The 22658-nt window shown below is 38.5% G+C and overlaps 1 pseudogene; it reads right to left on the bottom strand.

Moving 5' to 3' along the window:
• Nucleotides 1-12578: 12578 nt before the first annotated feature.
• LOC110476560 (pre-mRNA-splicing factor 38A pseudogene) lies at nucleotides 12579-21235 on the bottom strand (annotated as a pseudogene).
• Nucleotides 21236-22658: the final 1423 nt, after the last annotated feature.

The following is a 22658-nucleotide window of genomic DNA, read 5'->3' as shown; positions in this document are numbered from 1 at the left end:
ACTTCACAAACTGACAGCTTGACTGAGCCCTTCATGTGCCCTCTTTCTCGTTGCATTAGTCTTTTGAGTTGGTCATTAACAAGATGTAGGGAGGAAAAAACCCAATAGTATGAAGGTAGCAAAAACTCCATGGTAATTCACTTTCAAGATGCTTTGTGCTGGAAACAAAATTCTGCTTCTGTAAACAGTGTCTCAAAGTAAAAGCCTACATTACTCTCCCCTTCCCTTTAGCCCTCCTCACCCCTTCCAGTGGAATAACAGAAATAATGACTTGATGTTTGGCTTTGGTGAATCATGGCCTTGGTAGCAGAAGTGCTATAATTATCTCATTGCTACTATCACAGCATTGTAAATATTAAATGCAAAAAACAATGTTTCAATAGCTTTGAGGTTTTGACACTTATTGAGAAAAGCCATGGAGTTCACAGCTAATATTGCCTCTCTTTCAGTTAATCTCTTGAGTATTTTTAGTACAGTCCTGCTTTACAAGCCACAGATCGTCATTATTAGTAGAACAAGCTTCTTGAAGTCCATCTCTGTGCTGCTGATTTCACTCTATTGTCAACCATGAGGCAGGATTCACTTAGCAGAAAGGATCCTCTGATTAGCTTTCCCTGCATGACACCTTTGTAATCAGGCTTCCAAGAACTGGAATAAGCCTCCCCATCTGCTTGGGTAATGAGATAAGGTACACATACCCCTCAGCTTGAGCAGCAATGGGAGGAGAGATGACATTTTGGTTGAGCCCCTATTATCTGTTTCTTGGAAACGTGGATCTCCATGGCTGTATTAATACAAGGAAATTAGAAAATGAAATGAGAAGTCAAGAAAAGAGGAAACTTTCAGACTTATCTGAATTTATTCTATGGATGTTTGGAAAGAAAGGTTATATTCATAATCATCTTAGAAGAGCTTTGTGGTAGCACTAATTTGATGCTTGGCTTTTGTTCTGTGCTTACTTAAGAAACCTTTTTTCTTGCCTACTCTGAAAAAACCCTACCTTATCTGTGACACTTTAATCACTTTTTCCTCCCAATTTAAGTGGCTTCAGAACTTGTTCCCTCTAAACATGATTATTTTCATTCAGAAATATTCATTGTGATGACTAAAGTCATGGAGACATCTGTGGTGGTATATTAGGAACAACTTTTGGCACCTAGGGTTTTTAGGGCACACATCTCTGCTTCCTCTGTTTTTAAGATGAAGAATGGGGGCTACTCCCTGGTATGTTTTTAGCAAAAACAGCTTGGAATAGGATGCGTCTTTGAGTCTAAACTAAATTTTTACAAACCTGCTAAATAATACCCTAAGGCAAGGAAAATGAGCTGACAAAGAGCTACTCCTTTTTTACTGAGTACTTGTATTTGATCTGAAGGTTAATTCTGAAGGATTATGTTGTCTTTGTGTGTTTATTTAGAATAAGATTAGGACAAATGTTTAGTATATTATTAAAATGTTCTACACAGAATTTTCCAAAGAACACTTCATACTTGACCTCCTAAATATTTGTAAACCAAGTGCTGCTTCTGACTGAGGCAAAATTGCTAAAATTAACCACAGCATAAGGTCCTAAATGTGTTTATTGGTCTATCAAAATGTTTTCATTTGTGGTGTTCTGACATTTGCAGTTAGTCTTAGTCCTAAACTACATTTTCTATTCAAGACTAACCAGATGATTCATATTTTGCCGTTCAGCATAGTGGAAGTAAGCTGAGGTTTTTTATGAATGTTCCTCCTTCCTTTTATATTGTGCATATTTATTTAGTTTTTGCTATTACTCTGGTCTTTAAAATTCAGCAGGAACATAATCAGACATTCCCCCTTTAATACATGCAGCAGAATGGGAGTTTGATTGAAGAATCTAGCTGACAAAATGACAGTGATGTATCATGTTGCCTACCCATATCTGCAGGACATCTTTTAAAACATTAATTAAAAAGGAGATGTATATTTGTGAAAGCTTTTTACAAACATCCCCGCCAAAAATTATTTAGTAATGACTTTATAGAATCCAAAAATTCACAGGTCTCAGAGGAAAAATATCTTTATTCCTCTTTTCATGGCCTGTTCAGTAATCTGTATTAAAGATTTTTTTTCCCCCTATATTTCCTTAGTTGCAGCTTAATAGACTTGCTTTCGCTCTGTAGCCTAAGAAAAGGACAAATGTCAGAGCACGGGCAGAGGGAGTGCAGGGAAACACCAAACTGAACACATCAAACACTTATTTAGCACTTAATGACAGAGCTGTGGTTTCAGAGGGGCTCAGGCTATTAAAGAGCTGAAAGCAGCAGGCAGGTAAGAATATCAAAGTTCTAACAATATTTGAAATGTATGAAACTTCTGTTTAGAGCTAAGTTAAGGATGGTTGTTCATGAAAAAGCTAGGAATAAATCTGTTAGGCTTGTAGAATCAAGAGGTAGCATATTTTGAAAATCAATGTTCATAACATACGGATTAATTTCTTAGTTCTTTCAGAATAATTCTGCAAAATAACAGAGGAATAAGCCATTAAATATAAAGAAGAGGACAAATGTGGAAGCCATTTCAGGTTGCTGGGTTTGGGAATGTCTAATTTGAAGTGGGGCTTCTATACATCTTGAAAAATTAAGGAGTACCATACTATTCCTGTTTGGTGTGAATCTGTATGGCTGTATTATTTATTAAAAAAAATGTAATTGACATTCAAAATTAATGCATAATATTTAACAAAAAAAAAAAAAATCTTTAACTGACTGCTAAAGAATATCAGAACTGACCAGGTGGGATTTAAGGGAATCTTCCTTCCAGTGCCTTTAGTGTGGCAGTAGCAGGTAGTGGAGGAAAACTCCTTGCCAGGCTGAGAACTGCATGGATGAGGCTGCAGCACGGAGCTCTAGCAGCTGCCAGGGTTGGATTTCCTTGGCAATAGTCACATAAGAACTTCAGAGAATTGTAAATGTTGTGCTCAGAGACATGGTTCAATGGTGGGCATGGCACTGTTAGGTTAATGGCTGGTCTCAATGACCTTATAGGTCTTTTCCAACATTAATGATTTTTTGATTCCTGACCTGGAAGTGTGAATGTGGGTGTGTTACTTCTCTGCAGTTAAGAGGTAAATCAAGTGGGAGCTCATAATTTGGAGAGTGGGCCTGCAAGACTCATGCACCTCAATGGCCAAAAAGTTCCTGCCTAAATTTCCCTGCCCTGCTGCTCCCTGCTTCCCCATTCTCCACCAGCTGCTTCTTCAAAGGACTTGGATAGAATTGCTAATGTGGAAACTTCATTTTTTCTGGCCTTGGATACAACCTATTTCTGTCACGACTGAGGAATTGCCCAAAGTTATATAACATGATGTTTGAAGGGGAAACAACAGAAAAATTATGGGAGATGCCAGAGAAGAAGTGCATGTTCCTCTTTATTCTCCACAGGTTCAATGTAAGAGAAATCGTCATCTAACCTGCATTATCAGTTTAGTTTCTCTAAAAATGGAATCTTGTTTCATATTTGGTCTGTTTTTTCTCTTTGGCAAATCAATATGCTTAAGTCCATTTGTGTTTTCCTCCCACTTACTTCCTTTGCATACACACTACAAAAATAGCATGCAGAAATCATCCTTCTGTTGCTTTAGTAGCCCATGAAGATTGTAATTCTGCTTTAGAAGACCCTCCATGGCCAGAACTGCTACACTACTGACTTAAAAAGATTTGTGAGAGCTTCTCTTGTGCATGCAATTTATAAAAATCATGCCTAGTTTGATATTCATTTTCTACTTTGTTTAGATATGACACTACAAAGGTACATGATAGATTTAATAGGATTTTGCAAGAAAAAGATCATTTGGATAAAGCGCTCCTAGCTCCTCTTAGACTTACACAGCTGTAATTCCTAGTTACTGCTATTTAAATTTACACAAATTATCCTTTGCTTTGTAGCATAGGATATCCTAGTCTCAGATTCTTTACTGGAATAAAGACTCTACCTCTAGAATCTAATCCTCTAGAATTTTATTTATGTGAGTGTTTATTCAATGAGTCCAAGAAGATCAGAATACACGAAAATTCTATTTAAACTAAAGTCCTCTAGAACTGAATGAGATAATTTTTTTTTGCAATACCCTTATAGCTACTTTGTAGAGTTCTTAGCTTAATTTTAGTATTCTAAAATAAGTATTAACAACCCATCTGATTAAAAATAATTCTTATTTATTCCTTCCTATTTTTATCTGCTCTGATGAAGCTCAGTACTTTACCTCATTTCCAAGAGAAAAACTGGATCATTTCAGAGCTAGGTTTTTTTAACTCTATTGCTATAAAACAAATAATTTTCTACAAGATGATAGCAGTCTGTCCTGCAATCCCTTATGTCTCACTCTGATTTACTGCAGGTAGTAAAGGGGGGAATTTAGAGATACACCAAGAGCCTGGACAGGTGGTGTGGTTTAACCCCAGCCAGCAGCCAAGTCCCAGGCAGCAGCTCACTCATTCCCACACCAATAGGAACAAGGAGAAAATTGAAAGGCTAAAAACTGCAAAACTGGTGATTTGAGATAGCTGAATAGGGAAAGCAAAAGTCATGCACACAAGCACAGCAGGGAGTGAATTCTCTGCTTCCCATGGGCATCTCCAGGAGAGCAGGGCCCTATCACATGTAATGGTTACTTGGGAAGGCAAATGCCATCGCTCAAACCTCCCCCTATTCCCCCCCTCTTTATATTCTGTCCATGATATCATATGGTCTGGAATATCCCTTTGGTCAGTTTGGGTCATCTGTCCTGGCTTTGTCTCCTCCCAGGCATCCCAAGGCGCCTCCCAAAGTGGCAGTGTGGAAAACAGAAAAGGGCTCTGTGCAAGCCCTGCTCAGAAATAACATAAACATCTCTATATTATCAAACCTGTGTTCAGCACAAATCCAAAATACAGCCCCATGGCAGACACCCTGAAGAAAATTAACTCAACCTCAGCCCAAACCAGCAAAACAGGTGTCAAGTCAATAACAGAGAAAGTGAGATTACTATATTGGATGCTGAAAACAGCTTCCAAAATCAAAGCAAATATGTATTACTTATGCCACAGTGATTTCCTAATTTTCACATTGATATCCTTGGCCTAATTCTATCAGTAAATGGCCTATTTACAACTAGTTTTATTTTCCATTTGCAAGTTTGACTTTGGCAGCCCTACCATGGTTTCTTTGCTCTGTGGTTTTATTCTCTGTCCCTAAGACAGTGGCACCCTTCTGGCATGAGCTGGTAGAGTGCTTGAGGCAGGAGCTGGTGTGCCCTGGTCTTTCAAATTCACTTTCACACAATGGAGCCACTGGGAGCAGAGAGAGTGAGCCAGGAGCTACAACAAGCTATAGGTTCTAAGTGAGGCACTTATCAACTCAGCCAGAGTTAATCAAACCATCATTTTCTGCAGTAAAAGGTCAATTTTAGGTGAATTGGATGCTTCTCTCTGCTTGCAGGAAAATGTGAGATGACTGTAGGAAATTGAGGCTTGTGGTTAAATGTGCAAAATTTTTGGCTTTGATGTTTCACTCTGTAGCTATGTTTTTTTGCTGATTTTATTGTTTTGTGGAAACTTGTCCCTGAGTCATGTTTTTTTCTGTTACTCAGCACTAGCTTATTTATGTTGCTTATCCTTTCTGTTGCAGAAGATTTCTTGCAAGTTATAAAAAAATGGGGCAGGGAAAAGTCTCTGCACAAATGTAACATATTGCTTTCCATTCTCTCTAGTTCCTCTGCAGTAGTGCACAATAAAACTCATATCTGAAGTATGTTTTTGTAAGCTGAGGGTGATTTAGTCTTCATGTTTAAAAAATAAAAAAATCAATAAATCTCCTTAGTAGGAGAGCAAGAAAAATTAATAGAGAAGCAAGAATTATATACTGAAAGAACGTGGGACAACTGATGGCTTTCAAGCAAAGGCAGATGACAAAGACCCTATAGGACTAAAATAGGGCTCTGATCACTCACCCATCTAATATTAAAAAAAATTTGTAGGTACTCATCTGAAGAGTTTAGATTGGACATATAACAATGTTAAAAATACTCCATTCACTGACTAACAAGCAGAGAGCCTTGACATTTACATTAATTTAAAAATTACAGCTCAGGATTTATCTTGTGTATACTTTAAACATTAGCAAACCAAATTTATCCAGACCTGGTAAAGAAATTGGGAAACTGGGGAAAGGGTTTTCACATTTTATATTTGATTAATTGTGCATCTGACAATGTAAGGCAAATCCATCTTTAAGAATAAAATTAAATATGTACCAGAAGTCATTTTCTGACAATCAGAAAATCAGATTTTATGTCATCACAACTAATATTAGCAAAATGTCCTTTAATATGATAGTATTCAGAGAATGTTTCACCTCTTACATTTCATACCATCTAAAATCATTCCCTTACCCATTGCACCTTTTAATCTTTTTTTCTTTATTTTACCTACAAAAGCATCTTTATTAATAGTACTATAGAAGTTGAGCCAGCAGGATTTCTTAGATCTTTTAATAACCCTCTGAATTTAAGCTTTCCTTACCTTCCTTTTATGATGTACCAAGTCTAAAAACTTTAAGGTTGGTCCAACTTTTCTAAAGGCCTTCCTTTTTTACTTTGACCACCACATAGGAATGAATATTTCATAAGAAGAAAAGGTGTTTCTTACCTACCTGATGAAGCTGTGCTCAAAATCTGTATTTGTCACTAGCAATAATGTCCAAATGAGATAGACCTGCTGACCAGCAGGCTTGTTCCTCTTTTGCTCTCAGAAGTTTATAAAAAAAAAAAAAAATGAGGATCTTATTTTTAGCTGAAAAATCTAGCACCTGCTCCAATGTGATATTTCTCTAGAATTAGACTGAACAGTCAAAAAAAAAGTAAAAATCATCAACAAATATTGGAAGGAAACAAATATATTTTCAAATAAAAAGTATGCCTTCATTTCAGAATGCACAAAGAAACACTGAAGTAAAATATTTTGTAGTCATGTTTTATTTGGTTTAACAACTGAAAATGAATTATACACCTTGTCTATAACATTCCCTATAAATGACTTGTCTAATCAAACGGATGCAAGGGCAATAATAGCCTTGGAGGAGAAAAATTAATCATTGAATGGGATTGAATTCATGCCATTTTATGAACAGCTAAAAGAGATAGGTCTATTCTGCTCTAGGTTGCCTGCCCCACTTGCCCCACACAATAACCCCTGCTGCCTTACCCATGGCATCAGTGTCTCAGGGGCATTTTGGGCTTGTTAGTTCTGTCCTGTCAGCTTCAGCTAGATCAACAGTCTAGCAGGGCTGAAGGGAATGCCTTGACCCTGATTTTATTACCGATCTGTCCTCTCATGTAGTCAAAGGATTTCTTTGATTTCTGGAGGTGCAGCAGTGCCCCTGGATGCCCTGCTGGGCGTGGGGCTCTCCCATGCCTCGGTATAGCTCACCTGCTGTTCCCAAAGCCCTGCCACTCAGCAGCTCTGCCTCTCTGCTGCTTGCTGTCCTGCAGCTCCTCACCTGCACCAGGTTCAGGAGGTAGGGCCAGGACAGTGCTCCATCTGTCACATTCACAGGTGGCTCCACAGGCCCGCAAGTCTGCCGTGTCTTTCGCTGTGAAAGCTCCAGAGCGACTCTGGAAGAGGCATAAATTTGTTCTGCTATGCTGTAATTCCACTTTTGGGGTCCTAGGGATAAGTCTGACCTTTAGCTCGTTCTAAAGGCAGCATGTTTTCACATGGGGCTGATTGCCCTCACTGGTCTCTGTTGTTCAGTCAGACTTCTACATATGAAGCACCAGCATGGGAAGTGAAGGTTTAAAGTACTGGTGAGGTCAAAATTGTCTACAGCTATATTGGAAAAAGCTGGAGATGGAAGAGATGAGGCTGCAGCTGAACTGAGAATAGTATTTATCAAGTTGTTCTCTTATCTTGCATGAGTTTTGAAGTCTGTAAAATGGCTATTAAGGACCCATGGCAGGAACAGTGGGATAATAATCCTCTTTACAGATTGCAATTTAACTTAAATCATAGTGTGCTAAATAGTATTGTAAGTCTCAACAACAGAAGATCAGAAATTCTTTTTCTCAAACTCCATACTGAGTATGTTACTCTGATTTTTATTTTTCTTTTCTTGTTATTGAGAAATAGGATTTGGACTCTTTGAGTGCTTGGAGTTATCCAAAGAGATGAACTGGTTTCTTGAAATTGATATATTTAATACCTTGACTTGATAATGTCATCCGTGATAACATTAGCTTATTACTTCTCTTAAGAACAAGTAACATTAATATTTTTTTAATTTTTTACTTCTACCTGCATAGCTAATATTTAATCAAACTGATATAAATCCATAGGAATATGTGCATATTTTTATTATCTCATAAAAACAAAATACAGCTTTTCCTTTAAATACTGAAATCACTAGAACTGTTCCAACTATGCCAGAAAAAGAGGTCATCTACTGGTATGTCTGCAGTGAAATGGCTATGGATAATGGCTTCTAAAAATTGTCTCACTACGTGCAGAGATATTTTTCAGGCTTCCTGGTACACAGCAATTTACAAAAGGAAATACTATCACATACACTGTATTTGCTGGGTATGACATAACAACAATAAGAAAATAAGCAAGGTTTGGATCCAAACTAGCAAGATTTGAGATATTTCAACTGCTAGGAGCTATGGGGTGAGCTAACAAAATACCAAGCAGGCTTTTCCTTTCAGTTATAAAATATTTATACTGTGGCTGCAGTCAAAAAAATCTGCTGTGCATAGTCTCTTCCAACACTTCATTCAGCTCACAGAAGTTAAAACTACTTTTCTTTGTTAGACAGTGAAAAATACTTTTTTTTTTTTTTTTTTTTCTCCTCAGACTTAAGTAAGGGAAATTACTGAGTTTTGCTTGGGGTGTTTGTGCCAAGCATCGTGAGTGGAGAAGCTTCAGTGAGATGGGGTGGGCAAATTAAATAATGTAAAAATTCTCAAGCTGAGGCAATTTTGCCCACAATGGATACTAATGGTTAAACATTTTGATTTCTCTTTGATTCCTTTATGTATTCAACAGAGTTAGAGACTTGGTCAGTAGATTAAATGTTTTGTCTTGCAGTTTGACTCTTACCTCCGGTCACTTAAGAAACAAAAATGCCTTCTAGTTACAGAAGTATTCAGAAGACTGGATGTTAAATTGAAAACTGCAATTAATAGATTCTTGTTTCATTTTGAAAATGGATGGGCTACTTCTACCTATTATTTGTTATAACTGAAAAAGTATATCAGTACTGATGGAGGAAGTTCATTTTTCTTGATCAGATAAAATCTTCATGAGTTCTGTCATATTTTTTCTGCTTTTGTGATTTTTATGTTAAGCTACATAGAAAAGTTAAGTGAAAATGTTTCCCTTTTATAGTGTTTGAGACAGGCTTGGTTCTTTGCAAATTTTGGTATAAAATTATTTGTGAGGATCAAAACTAAATTGTCAAAACTTTTAATACAGGAAGAAAAAAAAAGGGAGGGGATTATACCACTATACATCATAAGCTTAAAAGCAAATTTCTGGTATCTTTAAGCTTATGACATGAACCTGCTGCTTCTCAGCAGACTTAAGCAAGTTTAATCTACCACTTCTGTTTTTGTTTCTTGCCTCCCCCTAGGTGCACTCATCACTACACACACACCTTTAATATCCAGCAGATCTTTAAAGTTGGGAATGAAAGATGAGAAGTGCACTCAGTTGTCGTTGGGCAATACTGAGCTGCTTTCAGTTTAGACAGGCAGTGATGTTAAATTAAACTGTCCTATGACTTAGTGGAGAATCCACTCTGAAGTCCTAATACATGGTTTCAAAACTACAGAAAGTTGACTGTAGGGATGGAAATCCTAAATACTATCTACCAATGCTATTTAATATGAAATGCCATTTTTCTTGAAATATTGCCTAGAGATTGTGGCCCAGTTTTAAAACCTCCACAGTAAAATGCCCCAGAAGAAAGATCTTCTCAAGTTTATCAGATTTGCCCTGCTTTAATATGACTATGTTGCTCTTCATGGAATCACAAATAGTAATAGACTACAGAAATGACATTTCTTCACTTGTATCATTAAGAAAGAAAAGTAGTCAAATGAGACAGTAAGCTTGGGTTGCATTCCTTGAGACAAAAATTTTGCACAATTTCTATACCAATTTGAGACAGAGACGTTTTTTGCCTGCCTATCTGTGATGATTTCAGCTGTACAAAGTGCTTTTACCTAAAACTTAATTTCTATTAAGGAATAGGCATTTTAGAAAACTTAACCTTGCTCCTTAAGTAAATTTCAGTTTAATAATGAACCAAATGAAAAAATTATTTTTTGTCTTGTCTGCTTCACCTCCTGATTTTGTCTTTTAAAAGACTGGGGGCTATATTAAAGTGGAAAATATTTCTGTGGTATATTTACAGTAAAAGGTAAATAACTTCACTTTCTGAAATAGTGATGTTGACTGAAATACTTGTTATTTTCTTATCTCTCTTCTGCATTTAGGTGAGTTCATGTCTGTTTTATTTGCATAAATTATGCAAGCTTATGGCTGTTTTGGGTTGACTTTGTACATCTTTCTTTTGGAACTCGGGGAGAAGTAAGTTAATCAAGCTACATGCTGGGATAAATGGGAATATCAGAAAAGAGTGATATGGCAGCAGTGACTAAGTAGACTGCATTATTTTGCTTATGGGATAGTTATAGAGGTAATTCAGAGGAAAAAATATCTAGACATTAAAAATTGTTATGATTAGGCGTAAAGCTCTCTAACTGAAAATTTTTGACCCAAAAAACAATTTTTTTATATGCTCTTCAAAGCTCCAAAGTCAGTACAAAGCTCTTACTGGAAAGTTACTATGAGTAAAAAAAAAAAAAAAAAAACAGGTTTAAAACAGGCCTTAGAAACTAAAGTATCTGTCTTGAAAAAGGCAAGGCAATAATCCAGAAGGCTTTGCCTGGTAGTGGAAAGCTCAGAAGCTATCATGACATGAAAACATTAGTGGTGGTTTTTGAGAAGTAATTGTTTAGCACACAGTGGGTGATCCTAAAAACTTACGGTAAGAAGCAGCAGCAGCGGTTTAGAAAACGTATTATGTGTTTCTGAGTAGAATTCTGAGACATCTGAGATTACTTCAAGGGGGGTGTTTGTTTGTTTTTTTTCCCCTTCCTCACTTGACAACCCCCTTACAATTACCATATTTTAAAGAGGATTGTCAAAATGCCTCTCATCCTCTAGTCTAACGAAATACTTATATGAGCTCAGGTACCAAATAAACCATTAAAGAGAACTTAAACATTCACTTAAGTGAAAGAAGACATAAACCAAGCTTTATCATAGCCTCAGTACAACACCACAAAATAAATATGCATAATGAGCATCCTTCATATTAGTAACACTAACTATGAGAATTAGTAAAACGTAATGGAGCAAGACAGATTTTTTTTTTTTTTTTTTTTTTTTTGCCACTACTTTCCAGGAATTGGGAGAAATTTTTGAAGTGGGAGAAATTTTATGTGACTGTTGGCATCTGTTTTTGAGGCCTGTGAGAGTACAGGGTGTAGTAGGGAAAGGTGAGAGACTGAGCAGATAAATTATGAGTAGTAGGTAGTAATTTGTAAGTTCCCTTGATTTAAGATCTTACAAATATACTCCAAACACACTCATAATCTAAAATTTTTTGTATTCATAATAATAAAATAAATAAAATGCATTAAAATTTTCTTATTAAAAGAGAGAACAAATTTAGTCTAGCATTTGGTTTTGATGTTTTAATTAATGGAGCTGGGGCTGGTGGTAGTAAAACTGAGATGGTCTGAAACCCTAAAATGTTTCTTTGCTGAAATTTTGAGAAAGTTATAGTGCACACATGCTGCTACCCACACACAGACAGAGTGAAAATGCTTTGCCAGTAATGGCAGCATATTTTTGAATTTGAGGAGGCACTTGCAAAGGTGGGTTTTTTGTCTCCTCTTGCCAACCTAACTGCAAGTCTTTCATTTTGAGAGGGATCATCTTTTATGTATAACGTAGCAGGGAAATGTATTGTTCTAAAGGAATTGCATAAACTACTGTTGTATCACCATATCTCCCCATCCCCCATGTACTGAATTGGTCCTTTTTGATGATGAAAAGCATTCTCCACTGAGCAGTTTATTAATTTTTATCCTTTTTAACACTAGCAGCTTAAACAGAACTCTGCGTCCAAGGAAGCAGGTGGAGGTCAGTGTGGTTCTTGGGGGTTTTGTGCTGAATGCTGAAGTGGAGGCAGGCTGCTTTGTTATGTACTGTTGGTTCTATTAGGCTAAAATGTGCTCCTCACTGCGGGGAATTTTGTGGTTTGAGGAGAGGATCATCTGTTTCAATAATGAATAGTTTTTAATACCTTACTTAGGTATGCTTACTTCTATAACTTATGTTTGCCTTTTGAATCTTTTATAAAAAGATGGAAAGCACTTAGCAGTAGGAATTCCTTGTGGTATGTTGTCCAGTGCATTACACAGAGATTACCTGATCCGTAAGTAAAACTTTCAGTGGTTGCTACAGTATAAATAATACTGTGGTGATGTGTAAAACCCCCATGTATTGGTTAAATCTGGCTTGTCAGATATGGTGGGGTCTGTATATAACTTCAAACTTTTCCCCACTTTCCTTGAACTGTTTAAGATACCACTCTTCCCTAATCTTCTCTGATAACTGAGGTAGTGAAAAACAAAAAGGAATTCGCTCAAAAATTGAAATGTGTTTTAATTAAAACACGTCCCTGTAAAAGGGAGGGCCAGCCTCTGAGGTTAAAATACTCTCTATGTGTCAGGCAAGAAGTCTTTTCAGTTGTGTGTTCTGGCCTGATGAACTGGTCTGTGTGCCTTCCATGTCACCCTTTTCTATCAACAGTGTATCCCTGTTGCCTGAAGTACAATTAGACACTCAAAGGAGCTCTTAATCTACGAAAGAAGGACTTGTATTTGTCCCTGTATTCTGTTTGTACTTCAGTAATCTGCCATTTAGCATCTTCAAGCATTTGTGATGCTGGTGGAAACTACTAATTTTCCCACTCTGGCTAGAAGAATGCACTCCCTCATCCAGTGTTCATTATTGGGTCACAGCATCCTTGCTATCCTGTGACTCGCCCTTCTCCCTCCTGCTTCCCTATTCAGGAATAGTAGTTAATGTTCATTAATCAGAAAAAAAAGAGCCTGCATTTTCAGTGTAATGTACAGTTGTCTGAAAGCCAAAGAAGAAAAATAAGCCTCTTTAACAGCCAAGAATATAATGGGAAGCAACAAACGAATCTGTACAGAACTGCTCTGCAATGTAGCAATATAGTATCTGAATTTAAGAATATTTGAATTGATTCCAACAAGCAATAACATAACAAACCTATCTTATCCTATTGCCTAATCAAGTTTAGTCCACACTATTTTATTCTTTGCCCCTGCAGTTTTCCAGTGATTTTGTTGGTTTTAAACTCTGAAAGCTGCTGGAAAGAGCCAAAAGAGTATATGACTTTCTGTGCTTGTTTGTATCTACAATCAGTAAGACATTTGGAGACTATTAGATGTGTTGAAATCAAAATAGCAACCAAAATTATGTTTATAAACCACTAAAAAGACTTTTTACCAACCAAGGTCCAAATGTTACAATGATTAAGTGGTAAAAGAACTTTGTCAGAGATGTGAAGAGGAGGGAAGGTTTTCTTGTGTTATTATTCATATTGGATCAATCAATTAATGCAGCTCAAACGAGAAAAAGGATGCATTTTGTCCATGGTGACTGAAAAGTATTAAGTGGAGGATAGAGAGGCTACATTTATTTGGGTCTGCAGCTCTTCCCGCCAGAATTGTATTCCAGTGTGTATGTTAATTGAATTTTGCATTCCCTTAAGACCTCTATTATCCTATTAAAGTGAAAAATGCTATCAAAATTTTCAGACCATTATTCTAATATGTAACCTTCAAAAAATTTTATTTTCACTTCTGCTGTGCCTCAGCTAAAAGTGACAGGATTTTCTTATGCAGACCACTGTCTTCTTGGTGTGCTACTCTCAGGAAAATAGACTATTAATATCAATACTTACCTCTACTTGCAAGGGTGCTTCTCTCTTGAATAACAGCAACCACAAAATCTAATTATTTTTACGTTGTGTGAATTTGCACATTTAGTTTATGAAATGCACATTAAAAAAAAAAAATGAAGAAAGCGTAATACCAAAATATTTAATATAAACAGATATTATTTTGTTTTTTTTTCCTGACAGTTTAAATACCACTGTTAGTGTAACATAATTTTCACTTTAAACCTATTAAGTTATTTGTTTTGTTTGTTGGTTTTGTTTGTTTGTTTGTTTGTTTTTAATCTTACTACCTCTGAATACCAGACTATTACCATTTGGTTCAATTTTAAGGAATGGTTGTGCACTGTTTTCAGGTACATAGTGGAATTCATGTGATGGTTACACTGGGATGCTATGTGGAGCCTTTTCAGGATTGGAATGTCATGTTTTCCATGGGCATGCAGCTGGCCTGCTGGCCCTTTTCACACAAATAAACCCAGGTGAACTGTTCCATACAAGTTCCTTGCTACAGCAAGGTGTGACTAGGCCTTAGGATAAAAAAAAAAAAAAAAAAAAAAAAAAAAAGAAGAAATTTCCTCAAGTATTTGAACCTGTCTTTAGTTTGGGTATAAATATGTAGGAAGCACATGTATGCATCTAAAGCTGATTCTGGCTCTAAGAATGTCATTCAGGTGTCTTTAATGGGGGATGTTTATATGCAAAAGTTGTTGACTTCAAGAATAAAAAATTGTACTTCAAGAATGGCCTACTTTGAGTATAAATATGTGGAATTGCACAGGAATACTTAGCTGAAATTATTGTATTAATACACCTTTTTTGTAAGTATTTTAGTGCTTCTTTGGCTTCAAAATATATTCGTGTAGCCTGATTTATAATCAGAAATGGGAGGTAAAAATAAAAGGGCAGCACAAAAGTTGGATGGTGAAAGTCAGAAAAGCTTGACTATGATCTTCTTTCACCTTTCTAACAGAAATTGAAGGGATTGATGTAATGAACTTTAATTGTTCTATCTGATCTTTCACTGATAGTTTCAAACTTGTATCTGCTTTGTTCTGAACTGAAGAATGGCTCCTCCTCCCTCAACAGTTTTCCTACTGTTCAGTCAACAGAAAACTGAAAACCAAACCATATTTAGCTGAGAAGATCTAGGTACATCAGGCAAGCATCTTGAAAAATACTGCAGAGCTTCTTTTTGGGCCTGCTCTTAGGAATATTCATTTAGAGAAACTCTGGAGCATCTGACAGATGCTACACATTCTCATCACACACACATTCTGTGAAGGTTGCCTACTATCATGGGCACAAATGTGGGAGTAGAGATGCAGAGACATATGCATCATATTTAGATTTCTACATGTGCAAATCTAATTATAATCAGAGAAGCACAGTACATTTTAAACTGTTTTTTTTTTCCCCTTTGCTATTGCATTCCCATCAGATACATCTGTTAGAAGGAAATGTCTGTGGGCAGTGACATAACCACAGCACAGAGAGCAAGAGAATTGGAAGTCAAGCAAAACTTCTGACTCTGGAAATATGGCAAGCTCCTAAATGTTGGTCTACCTCATGGTGCCTCAGCAGAATATTTCTCACGAGATGGCTAAATAGAGCAGAGAATTAGATGGCTAAACAGGTATTTTAAAGGCCTTTAAAATCTGAGGCAAGTGTAAGTGGGGAAAAAAAATATTTTGTTATCTAAAAATTAAAAATTATTCACTTGTAGCTTAGTACTACAAAGTTAGAAAGAAGGAAGAGGAGACAGGTTTCAATGTATATTTAATAGAATAACAATGATGAGCAAAAGGTGATTATTTAAGAAACAATATGCTGACATATTTTGCTTTTATATCATGATACCTTATTTTCCTGCTTTTACTATTTTTGCTTGCTCTATGCAATGTATTTCTATTTTGTTCATGCTCATTTCTGTAATATTTATTGCCAAACTTAAAATATTTTTCTTCCTTCTCCTCCTCCTGCCACCAGTATGGCTGAATGGTCTCAATTTTTGTTTCTACTTTGATTTTTTTCCTTATTTCTTGAAACAGTGATTTGCTGTAGATGTCAGGACTACATTCATTTTTGTGATGAGGTTATATCATGTAACTTAAACAGTTTGTCCACTTTTTCTACTAACTTTAGAACTTCAAATTTGACTCCTTATTCTGTTAATAGTGTTAAAAAACCCAGCAAAACAACAAAAAAATACCCTAGAAAACAATTCAAAACCCCCTATGATTGGCAAGCCTCCTACTTCATATTTGGTAAACATATTCAGATTGAAGTTTCATATATTTGTGTTTGTATTCCTGATATTCATTTGAATTCTCACATTTTATTCCAGTTTCTTAAGCAGAGTCTAGTCTGTAAATAGCTATATATTTTAATCAAGTCTCTCAGAATCTTTTAAAACTCTTCAGTTCAGAATTTCATATGACTTTATCCCCTGTAGGACTCACCTCATCTCTTTGAAAAAGCATTTCTGTATTTAAACCGTGACAAATTTGCTATGCTTGCATTTCCAGAGCACCTGAAGTCATGGAAATATCTTTCTTAATAGTTTTTTTTTTTTTCCTTTTCTTCATCCTCTATTTTAAAAGGAAAAAAGGGGAATGACCTTGTAGTGTAACAAGTGGCTGTCCTGAAGTAGCACTGTGTCCTTAGCCTGGCTGTGCTGTGTGCTTTGCAGTATGTGCTCTGAAGCCCGCAGACAAAAAAGCAGCAGCTGCCTGGTGCTCTGCTCTGCTCCCAGTGAATGGGCTCCCTTGAGAGCCTGCAGTACATCACGTACCCCATGGCTTCCTCAGGCCCACTGTTCTCCAGGACACTCTGTACAGAATCCATAGTGTCTCTGTGCTGGAGGTGACAGCATCTGGGTGTGGGAAAATCCTTCAGCAAAGCTGAGCGTGTTCCTGCCCCTGCAGGAAAGTTCTGGAATGATGAAAGCTTAATAAATTTAGTTTTGTATTGCAGAACACTGTGAAACAAAATTGGAATTTGATCAGATATATTCTGAGTGTAATAAGATAGAAATTGGCTTGAAACTCATCCACCAAAGCTGTTAATGTAATTAATCAAGTAATTGAACAGTTTAAGATGAAAGTAATAATTTTTTTTTTTTGTGCTGCCTATTATTATCACACTGGAAAAAGTGTTACTCTTCACCTTTCTCAACAAAAGAATACTCTGTGATGGGTAGACTGAATTTGTTTTCATGAAGCAATGACAAAACATTGCAGGTCTGGTTAAACAGAGAGAAAAGCCTTCTATCAATGCTTATTCCTCAGTTTTTTCAGTACTTCTAGTAACACTTTCAGATGAAGTATGAAAGGGAAGTGTGGCATCTCTTATTGCCAACTCGTTGCTGAAGACAATACAAGAAGTGGATTTCAAAGGGGGTGCTCAGCATACCTGAGTTGATAGGAGGAAATGGAGACAAAATTCAAAAGCTGCTTCAGAAACATACCACAGACATTGTGCCTTTCCCAGAAGTTAAACTTTGATCTGAGTACCCCAGCTGGAAAAAATAAGAAGTGTATTGATACGTAAAATGAAAAAAACATTGCCTGCTGCTTACAAATTTCATTTTAATATACTGTTGAATGTTTTGTGGCCAACTCTTAGCTAAATTAGTAAGAACTGGGTTGGCATACTGGGTTATGTACAAATTGCTAAACTTGTCATCAAACTGGTTAATAGGTCTGACCCATATCAGCATGAATGAGAAATGCCTGCCCTGCCTTAGGAAATTGTAGTCTTTTTTCTGTAAACCTGCTTTAGCTGCTACATTTCATTAGGTAAACTGAATAGTAATGAAAATTGTGACAAACCAGCTGGGCTTCCATAATTTTTGTCTGTTGCGGGTTGGTTTTCTTTCAGTTTAAGTCTTGACTCCATGCAGTGCTGAGCCTTTTAATCTCATTACTTAGATCAGGAAAAGACTTTGGCCCGTTTCTCTGCTAGTGTCTCTGAGTCAACACAGGTACCCAGAACACCCACAACCCCATAGCAAGAACACAAACAGTATATTTATTTCTGTTACCTTGCTAGCAGGGGTATCCCTGAGGCAACACCTGGGCAGAAGCACATCAGCAGAGACACAGGCACTGTTGCACTCAGCCCATGCTAGAAGTCCCTGTCCTGCTGTTCCCACAGGTTTATCAATGGTTATTCCCATCTGCAAGGTCACTTAAGCCATTTACAATCCTCCTGACCAGACTTCTGCTTTTTAATCCTTTCCTCCCAACAATGTCTAATAGCACAGCCAGTGGTGTTACACAAAGAAAATTAATATAGAATGAAGGGGGAAACTTTTTCCACCACACCTTTAAAGATGACTGCAGAGATGGAGTAGCCCATAAAAAGTACCAGCAGAACTGGAGAAGCCTGATCAATTTTATCATGAGATAAAATGTAATGTTGATATGTTTGAGATGTTTAGAATAATGTAGCACTGAGATAAAGTAGCAGTACGTTTCTGAGGTTCCACTTGCAGGTTTCCATTAATGCATTTGGGTCAGCAGTTGCTTCTAGTTTGAGCTAATGTCTATTATTACTGGAACAAGCTAGCTCCCTTGGAGAATGAACAGGCACCCCCTGGGCTTCCTTTCTACAGCACAGTGCTAGCTTTTGGAAAGGGCAGAAAGGAGTTTTCCTCTGCTATCCCAAGCAGGGCTGCCTGGTCACACCCTTGCGCTACTGTGAAACTTCACTTATTTTTTCAATGATAACCTATCTTACAAACATGATGCTTTGTCTGAGCTGACTTAGTGATGTTTTCTCTATTTTTCGATGCATACACCTGGTTTTTTTTTCTCCTTTTCCCTTTTTCAGCCTTTTTTAGTAGACTGAGTTCTTCCCATCCCCTGCTGTAGCATTCAGAGAGTTTGCTTAGCAATTAATAAAGGCAGGATAATGATCAAGCTAGAAAACTTTGATTATTCTTCACTGTTCTGAGTATGAGCTGAAGATTTTCTATGATACTGTATGGGAATTTGGGAATTTCCATTCCCTGTCTGGGAATTGGACTACTAAACACTTTCTTCCCACTTTTCCATACTTGGGTACACAAGCTGCCTGTAGGGGTGGTATATTGCACTTAACGGTTTATTTAGCTGTTGTTGTTTTGCACTGGGCGTTCGGTATTTTGCACTGAATATTATGTCTGCATATCACAAGGTCTGTGCCATGCTCCCCTGACACAGTGTCCACCAAGAGCCTTGGTGGTGCTTCCCTGCTAGCTCAGACACAGCAGCTGCAGGGGCCACACTTCCGTGCCCAGGAGTGCGGAAGAGCGGCCGAGGGTTATGAGCCCTTTCCTCGGAAGGCACTGTTGGCAATGGTGAGGGAACCAGAAGAAAACAATCCAGGTTGTATAAATCCAAAGTTTATTGGTAGCTCTGGGGAGCCCCTGGCCTCGGCACATACAACGCTGGAGCATCCCCTTTACTTAGGGGGTGGAAACAAGGGAGGGGTTTGGCTATCCACCAACAGGGAGACATATGGGAGTGGGACATGAAATAATTGACAAGCAGGACAACATAACCGGGAGCTGAGGAGGGGGACCCCTGGCCCATCACCCAAAACTCTTTGTGGAAGCTTCTAGAGAGGGGGGCTGGAGTGACAGACAAGGCGTGAGGGAGGGGATATGGGGATTGACAAGGAAATTTCTAGGGATTTGGGAAGAGTGGGGATGGGATTGACAATTAGGGAAGGGGAGACAACTTGGGATGAAACCATAAATGAGGGAAAAATGGGACAAACCAAATAACACAATACAACACTCCCCTCTCCCCTCGACCCTGAGCCTTGTGGTGGTGGTATCTTCCTTGTTGACTCCTCTCCTTTCCCTCCCCTCCCCTCACTTTTTGTGACTTTTTTTAGATCTTTCAGGTGATTTGGAATGACTCCTGTGTCTGTGACTACGATGATGCCCTGGAGATTTAGATCTCAGTATGTGGTGCCTCTCCCAAGATCTGCTCCAGTGCTGTCTCGGGCTCTTGCTGCGATACCGCTTGCAGTGCAGTGATGAGCTTCTTCTCTTCGGAGAGCAGCTGCGCCTCCTTGGGGACCTGCTCTGGCTCCATCGGTACTGCACCGCCGGAGATCTGTGGAGCTTGTCCAGGTCCCTGTAGCCCCTTCTGCGGTGGTCAGGAGACGGGATCCGTTCCAGCTCTTCTTCTTCCTCCCCCTCACTAGATTCTACACCATCCATGTCTTCTTCCAGAGCACTAACACGAGGCTCAAGTTGCTCAGCTTCTTCCAGAACATACCGTTTCTGCAGTCGAGGCAGGATGATATCACAAACACGTTCCTCACGGAGTAGCTCATCAATAAATTCATCCACGTGCATCAGCTCAAATCCCCCATTTCTGTTCTGACTTTTAATTTTCCGATAGTCATTGTACAGCGGTTCCAGGTACTTGTAGCAGTCGGTGTCAGTGCCTGTCAGTCTCATGTACAGTGCTCCAAGCATTCGGACATACCTGAAGTCTTCGTTTTTTATGAACTCCACAATGATGTCCTTCTCGGGCTGGATCTGCAGCATCTTCAGCGTCAGGCACAAGAACGGCGTGGGTTTAATGTTCCCCCCATAGACGCCCCCCACGCACTTCAGCTCCATTGCCTTGTCCGCCACCAGCTCGGCCGTGAGGCCGAAACACTCCTCCTTCCAGTACTTGGACTCGTAGATCCGCGTGCGGATGATCTTCTCCACCAGGCCCTGCGGGTTGGTGCCGCGGATGCTGTGTGCACCCCTCACCGCCCGGTTGGCCGCGGCTCCGCTCGCCGCTCCGAGCTCAGCCCCGCTCCTGTGAGGGCCAAAGCACAAACCGCGGCTTCTCTGGCGTCGCCTGTGGTCCCGCCACGCCGCAGAGCACCGACCCCTGGGCTTGGCTGGAACGCTCCAAGGATGTCCCTTGGAGGCACCGACCCGTCTCGGGCTGGAAGGGCTGCAGGTCCGATCCTCACGGCTCTGCGCTGCCCGAGGAGCAGCCACGAAGTCCGGGGTGGCCGACTTTCCCAAGAGCTTGTGAATCCACACGTGGGTGGATTTCCAGAGCTATCCGTGGCGGCGGGATGCGAAAGCCATGTGGGTACCAGCTGTGGGATGGACCGAGGGCGCTGCTCAGGTCCAGTGCGGCCAGCTACGGACCTTAGCTCTCACCATCTTGCACGAACAAAGGTAAAAACCGAACGGCGCTCTTATGATGGAGGAAAGGAGAAGAAACTGCTAGGTGGGATGGCATCCAGGAAGCAAAAGTGACCAAGGCCTCGTCCCGCGTGCTCTTAAGCTCAGGGCAGGGGGCGGAGCCGAGGGGCGTGGAACACAGTATGTGATATACTGAAATATTCAGTGCAAAGTACCAAACACTCGTGCAAAACAACTACATAAACTGCTTAGCGCAATGCAACATAGGAGGGTTCTGCCACAATAATATGGGCTAATTTAGGACTAAAGTTGAAACACATCCCGTGTATTGAGTCAGGATCTAGATGTAGGTATTTTTAATAGATGTCTTATGATTCACATTTGAATTTTACATTTCTGATTTCATTATCTCGTACTTAAACAGTCATAAGTATAATGTTTGCTCCTCAGAGTACTGTTAAATCATCTTCAGTGTGCTCTAAAGTCTTATTTCATTTCAATGTCCCATTTTTGAAATCTTAAACTATTATCTAGGACACAATGTAAGCATTCCCTGTATGAAGACAGCAATCTTTTGAAAAAGAACTTTTTCTCTCTGAGGCTGATAATTATTGATTCTAATGCCAAAGCTTTGAATCATGAGGCTAACACTGGGTTTACTCTTAGCCTATATTTCAGAAGATCCCCATTACTTTTGTTTCTGTACGTGCAGAGGAGGAAGAGGAGGAAAGAAGGGGAATGTGTTATTGTAATCAGGAATTGCAAGTAATTTTAAAATGCTAATCTTGTTGTTATCTTTGGATTTATTGATGTTTTTGCTTTCTTGCTGTAAGGGACAGCAATGTATTTTCTTTTGCACACCTTCTACTATATATTAATTTCATTCTGTGTGATGGTGGAAGTGGCCATACTCTGTATATAAGCTAATAACTTTCAGGCTGCAAGATTGATTCTGCCTGAGAATCCAAATCTGTGCCATTGCCTGACTGAGTAGTAAGTCCCAAGTCACAAAACACATGTTTATACCTGCTAGAGGCTGGCAGTACAATTATCAAAAAGACAGAATGTTACTAGCAAATTTATAAAAGCACATATCTGTGTATTAACACATAGAATGATTTCTTACCTTAAATAAAAATTGGCTAGGAATGGAGAAAATTATGAACAGCTAAAATGGGTTAATTATATTTCACATTCATTATGTATAAATGAAAAGCACAGCATTATTCAAAAGCTTCACTCAATTAAATCTTCATGAACTTAAAATTCTTATTGGTCCCTAATTAAATTAGGGGAATTACTGGCAAACTGAATTGGAGTTGATCTGTATTTAGGGACCTCTTGAACAAGGTCCCTCATCAATATAGTATCTTGCATATCTCTGCCTTAAATCTACCCCTGTGATGCTTCCATCTCAGTTGATCTAATTCATGGTTTTAAT

Source organism: Lonchura striata, chromosome 1, assembly GCF_050655825.1.
Source record: "Lonchura striata isolate lonStrDom1 chromosome 1, ASM5065582v1, whole genome shotgun sequence".
In the NCBI taxonomy this organism is placed as follows: Eukaryota; Metazoa; Chordata; class Aves; order Passeriformes; family Estrildidae; genus Lonchura; species Lonchura striata.
This window is presented reverse-complemented; position numbering and strand designations above follow the sequence as displayed.